Raw genomic sequence first — 6,365 nt, forward strand, 5'->3', positions numbered from 1 at the left:
AACCTAGCAGTTTGAAAGCACGTCAAAGTGCAAGTAGATAAATAGGTACCGCTCCGGCGGGAAGATAAATGGTGTTTCCGTGCGCTGCTCTGGTTCGCCAGAAGCAGCTTAGTCATGCTGGCCACATGACCTGGAAGCTGTACGCCGGCTCCCTCGGCCAGTAAAGTGAGATGAGCGCTGCAACCCCAGAGTTGGTCACGACTGGACCTAATGGTCAGGGGTCCCTTTACTTTACCTACCTAATGTTCACTTCTAAAACATTATGTGAACCAAAACATAGTCACCCATCAAAATTCACACACCTCTGAATTTTGCAATGTAGTTTTTCAGCCAAGTAAGGAGTACACAAATGCATATACTAAGACTAAGTGTACATAGTAATTCTGGTTTCTGGGGGAAGCAGAATGGAGCTGGCTGAAGGTAAACTGAGCTTGGTAGGGCAATGCCCCATATGTCCTAATGAGCGAGCCTCCCCTGATTTCTACCCTTTCAGGGTGTAGTGCCCCAGCAGTTGCCCCAGGGTGCTGCATGCAGACTTGGGACCTGTGCATATGAATCCTAAGACACCACAGCTTGCTATTTCACACACCACAGCTGCTGAAGTATATTTTGAGCTGTTGGTGATATATTATGTTTTTGCAATGCATCTTTCACTTAAGGGACAAATACTATGCCGGCTTTCAAATCTGTGCCAGAGAGGCTGTTGCAGAGTAAATGGGAACAGCATACACCAGGTAGCAAAGAGCCCTTCAGCAACAAGTAATATTGGAGGGAATGTCAGCGTTGTTGCACAGATTACTGAAACAATATATGTGAAATGTTTTGAATGCTCAGGTAAGCTGCTCTATAGATAAACAATCTCTTCGAGAAATAAGTATCCTTTAACATGCACATTTAGCGGAATTTTTCTCTCTGGGATCAGTAACTTCTGTGGCGGGTGGTTGAGGACAAAGCTTATCTTAATTTTCTCCCTTCAAGTTCCCCCTTATGCGTTACTGGCCTTTCTGGTGGAGAAAAACTAGAACGGCGGAGGAAGAGACCCCATGTAAAACCGAACATGTGATTTCAGTAATCGTTGCTGAGTCTACCTTCATTATTATTGTACAAATAGAGACATTTGAGCTTGGCACCAGCAATCCAGAGCTGATATGTGTATTGTTGCTTTCTGCTCTATGATGGCACCATCCTTGGAATAACTTCTCACTCAGCGATGATGTGGATGGTGTCTCCTGTCAGAGTGATGGATGAATCTTAGTTGCTTTTATGGGCATGCAGACGAGAGAAAGTCCCAGCTCTGGGTGCACATGTGCAATCGCAGGCGCCAGTTGTAACGATGAGAGAGGAGGGCACAAGGTGCCTTATATGCCGGGCGCCTCGCAGCCCGACAAGCATGACGCCTTTAGTCCATCAGTAACTATGCCTTGCAAGGTGATAATTCTGCTGGACTTCAGGGTGGCCTTTACTGCATCCTTATAATGCTTCAGCTGCTCACCTCTCTTTATGCTAATCAGACTGTAACTCAGGGGAGGCATGTGAGCTGACTTTTCAGTCAAGCAGCTTCTTAACTCCTTATGTCACGTTTCCAATTCCGAGATATCACCACTACTTTGGCTCAATTCAGGCATTACCTAAGCAACTTGGCTACTGCCGGAAAAATTGCTTCTGTGTGGTTGGGGGATCCCAACCTGTTGCAGCCATAACATATGCAAGAGCCAATCACTGTGGGTTTACTTGATCATGTGGTAACTTCCCATGCCACCCAAGGTGAGGATTACTGTTCTGGGGAGTGACCGGGTGAGCTGCGTTAAAAGATGACTGGTGTCAGAGGAGCATGCTCTGGGCTTTTTTTTCAGCTGGAAATCACCAGAACTAAGGGACACGGGTGGCGCTGTGGTCTAAACCACAGAGCCTAGGGCTTGCCGATCAGAAGGTCAGTGGTTTGAATCCCCGTGACGGGGTGAGCCCCCATTGCTCGGTCCCTGCTCCTGTCCACCTAGCAGTCCGAAAGCATGTCAAAGTGCAAGTAGATAAATAGGTACCACTCTGGCAGGAAGGTAAACGGCATTTCCGTGCGCTGCTCTGGTTCGCCAGAAGCGGCTTAGTCATGCTGGCCACATGACCCGGAAGTTGTACGCCAGCTCCCTCGGCCAGTAAAGCGAGATGAGCGCCACAAACCCAGAGTCATCTGCGGCTGGACCTAACGGTCAGGGGTCCCTTAACCTTAAAATTCTGGCACCTCTCAGGTGGGTGCCATTGCCATAGGAGAACAAGAGAAGTGTTCATGGTGAGTTATGGCGCCCCTTTTTCTAGAATAATAGCACTGAGCATGCTTATTGTGACGTCTTCTCTCCCTCCTCACCAAGCACTGTGGGATCAAATACCAATAAATCATCTACACACATACGTACACAAAGTTCACACACTGAATCAACCATGTTTCTAATGCCATGCCAAGAGGAAGACCAACAATTGGATAGCTTAGACACACACAACTGGTCCTGGCCAAGTACTGGCAGGACCCCAGCAGACTCCATAGCCAATGCCTAGTTTAGTTCCCCGCTTAAAAGAAATTGGTGCTCTGACCAACACCAGGTGGCTGGGTCTGGCAGCAGCTGTTTTAATGTAATGTACCATCACTCTGGAAGATTGCAGGAAATTAAAATGGCAGCTCCCCACCTGGCACTGATTGAAGCACTAATACTGCCGGCACTGCTGCCAGGTAAAAGCTAAGGTTCACCCACGAAGGAGCGGAGAACCACTGGGATAGGGGGGAGCCTACAAGAAGATGCTTTGCAGCTAGCACTACCCTCTCTTCTCCCCTGCACTCTCCCCAAATTGACTTGGGGGGTGGTGGTTGAGAGAACCCTTGGAACAGCATGCAGGGGGAGGAGAGGGCAGAATGTTCCTCCAGGCAAGCAGAAATGTTCATCCTGGCAGAGCAATCTGCTTAGTGCTGTGCTATATTCCTCCCATTAATTTTAGTGGCTCTGCTGTGAGTAAAACTTAGTTGAATACCACCCAATAGCAACTGCATGTTTGTCTGATTTTCATCAGGACAGCATCATTCATGGAAAGGAGATTTAATCCTTCCCTCCCTGGCCATGATCCTGAAAAAAGGGGCTCCTGTCTTGCTATGGGCATCAGGGAAAGAGCTCTCATTGGTGTCAATGGAAACTTTCCCCCCGCTAAGGAGCATAGCAGTGCAGGGATGACTGTTGTTAGATTTTGGCAGGGAAGGGAAGGGTTTATCCTCCCATCCATGTACCTTGCAGTAGTGATGAAAATTGTCCCCCCTGCTTGCTGTTAAATTGTAAAAAATGCACCCTGATGTAGCTCTGTTTTAGCATCACACACAATTAAGCTTGCAGATATGCTTACATATGCCTCTGTCCGCTACTTCTGTTGCAAAGACAGAAGCAGCGGACAGAGGCATATGTAAGCATATTTACAAGCGTTTATTCAGCATTAGAACAAAGGAGAAACATGTCTGCTTCTCTTCTTGTCCAAGCAAACAGCATAGGCAAAAGCTATATACAGCGGAAGTTCCCGGCAGACTGTGCTGGAAGTAAACAGACATGTGACATACAGCAACTCCACATGCCTGTTCTAAAGGTGGAACGGAACAATATCCTAACAGTTTGGTCCTTATAGTCCACCTCAACCTTTTCTATTTGTTGTTTGCCCTACAGCAGCCTTCCCAAACCTGGTACCTTCCAAATGTTTAGGACTACAACTCCTTTCAGTCCTAGTCAGAATGACCAACGATGAGAGATGATGGGAGTTGTGGTCCAAAACATCTAGGGAACATAGGGAAGGCTGATAAAACCAAGGAAATGCTGTGAGAAGAACGACCTGGAAAGAACCAAGAGAGCCTGAGTCAGCTATTGTTTTGAGAACTTCTTTTACCGTAGGATGACAAGCGTTTGGATAAAGTCACTTTCACTCATGAGCTGACCATCCATTCTTGAGTGAGCATAATTGAGCTTACTAAAAGCAGAACTACCCTGGCCAATATTAAGGACGTTGTCAATCATAACAGCATTCTACAAAAGAAGAGTGCCAATGGTGCAAAATTTTGTCTGCGACCTTGAGTGGTACATTATTAACAAAATACAAGATTGGCCTAAAAATGCCCTGGCATGCAAGTTCAATTGATCCTTAACCAATTCTAAAAGGTCAAAGGCATTATGGTTCCCTGAGCAGTGTGATTGGCTGGCTACTGAATCTCTTCTCTGAATATGCACCAGCAATGGGCAACTCTGGGTAGAAACCAATTCATAAACAGTTGATGTGATGGACGCTCCTCTTGTTTCTCATGTGAAGTTTCCATTGGAAAAAAATGACTGTTGCTGCATGCTGGAGTCAAAGGTACAATTAAATGAGTACATTTAGCTGTGCAGAAGATATTTGCTCCATTCCAAAGTAAATTTTAGTAGGGTGATGCTCTGCTGAATAGAAAATGCGAGAAGGAAATCCTTATCCAATTTCCCAGTGCAGCAAGACTGTGTTTCCTATGTTTGCTTTGATGTTTGGATGTCTTTGCCACAATGATGTAAAGCTAAGAGAGCAAGATGGAAGACATAACCAGAAAATAATGCTATGTCTTGATTTCCTAAGATACACATTCATTTCAGCATCATTATTGCTCACTAAGGCTTAGTCTGCATTCCTTCCTCATTGAAAAATCACTGCTGTTGTGGTGAGCTGATCAAAACTGTACACAGCACAGTCACTTCACCATATATTTGTACAGGCATTATGATATTGGCAGTTTCACTTTCAGTCCCTTCCTAACAATGCCTAAAAGTGGAATTTGCCTCCTTCACAGCTGCCACAGTTTCAATGAGCTATTAGCCCCAGCCTCAATATATTTTCCTGGTCAGAGACAACTTGTTCAGACCTAATTAGCATTTATGTCAAGCTAGGACCTTTTTCTGGTCTTTACATGAGCAAATGAACCTGCTCATTAGAAACCATAGATCTGGAAGGCCTGGTGTATATATAGAATGCAGACCATAAAGAAGGTTGATTGCCGAAGAATTGATGCTTTTGAATTATGGTGCTGGAGGAGACTCTTGAGAGTCCCATGGACCGCAAGAAGATCAAACGTATCCATTCTTAAGGAAATCAGGCCTGAGTGCTCACTGGAAGGACAGATCATGAAGCTGAGGCTCCAATACTTTGGCCACCTCATGAGAAGAGAAGACTCCCTGGAAAAGACCCTGATGTTGGGAAAGATGGAGGGCACAAGGAGAAGGGGACGACAGAGGATGAGATGGTTGGACAGTGTTCTTGAAGCTACAAACATGAGTCTGACCAAACTGCGGGAGGCAGTGGAAGACAGGAATGCCTGGTGTGCTCTGGTCCATGGGGTCACGAAGAGTCGGACACGACTAAACGACTAAACAACAAGGACCTCTTGGCCCAATATATATCACATTCCACTCAAATAAGAGTCACACCTACCTCTGGGACATTTATGAGCAGATTAAAAAGCACCAGATCCTATATAGATCCTATGGGGACCCTACTTGTTACATCCCTCCATTGTGGGAACTGCCCATTTATTTTGAGACTCTGCTTTTTAACTAGTTACTGATTCATAAGAAGTGATGTAAGAAGGCATTGCTTTTTCTTTCTGCCCTGCATTTGTTGCAAGCAGAACTCTTTCCATTCCTCTGCAGTTCACATTCCTCCAAAACCAACATTATTGGTCTCATTGTGTGCTGTGGTGAAATTACACAATTAATATAATTTATGCAGTTTATTATGGGAACGACATAAGTTGCGTTGTCATGTTATTCCACCTCATGTATTTCAATGCAAAGGAAACACAATGCAATGGGAGAGAAAACAAAACCAACTACATGTCATTTGTGGACAGACAGCAGCAGCAGCAGCAACAGTGAATGCCGATTGTTTTTGCTAGATTCATTTCCATTCTGGACACAGCACAAATAAGCAAACATTGGGAATTTCTGCTCCCATTTCTGTTTTCATCAAAATTCTCTGACATCCCTATCGATAAGAGGATCTGTTCTTTTATCCCATGCCTTGCTAAGCTTGCAGAGGAGTCTTTGGTGACGGATTCTATCAAAAGTGTTTTGAAAGTCCCAAGTACACAATGTATACTGGGTCACCCTTTTTGGTTTTTATAAAACACATAATTTTGTACTTCTGCATTCCTCAGCATCACCCAAGCATGTAGATACCTCCCTGTTGATTTTAAGTAACCCTGTTTGGCTCCAGTTCTGCTGGGATTTAGTGAATTTGGCTTGTTATGAGAGGATGCCTCCTATTTATTTATTATATCTAGATATGCTTTGGTAGAGAAGCATCTACATTCTATATATACACCAGGCCTT

The sequence above is a fragment of the Podarcis vaucheri genome, assembly GCF_965113315.1.
Source record: "Podarcis vaucheri genome assembly, chromosome: 11".
Taxonomy (NCBI): domain Eukaryota; kingdom Metazoa; phylum Chordata; class Lepidosauria; order Squamata; family Lacertidae; genus Podarcis; species Podarcis vaucheri.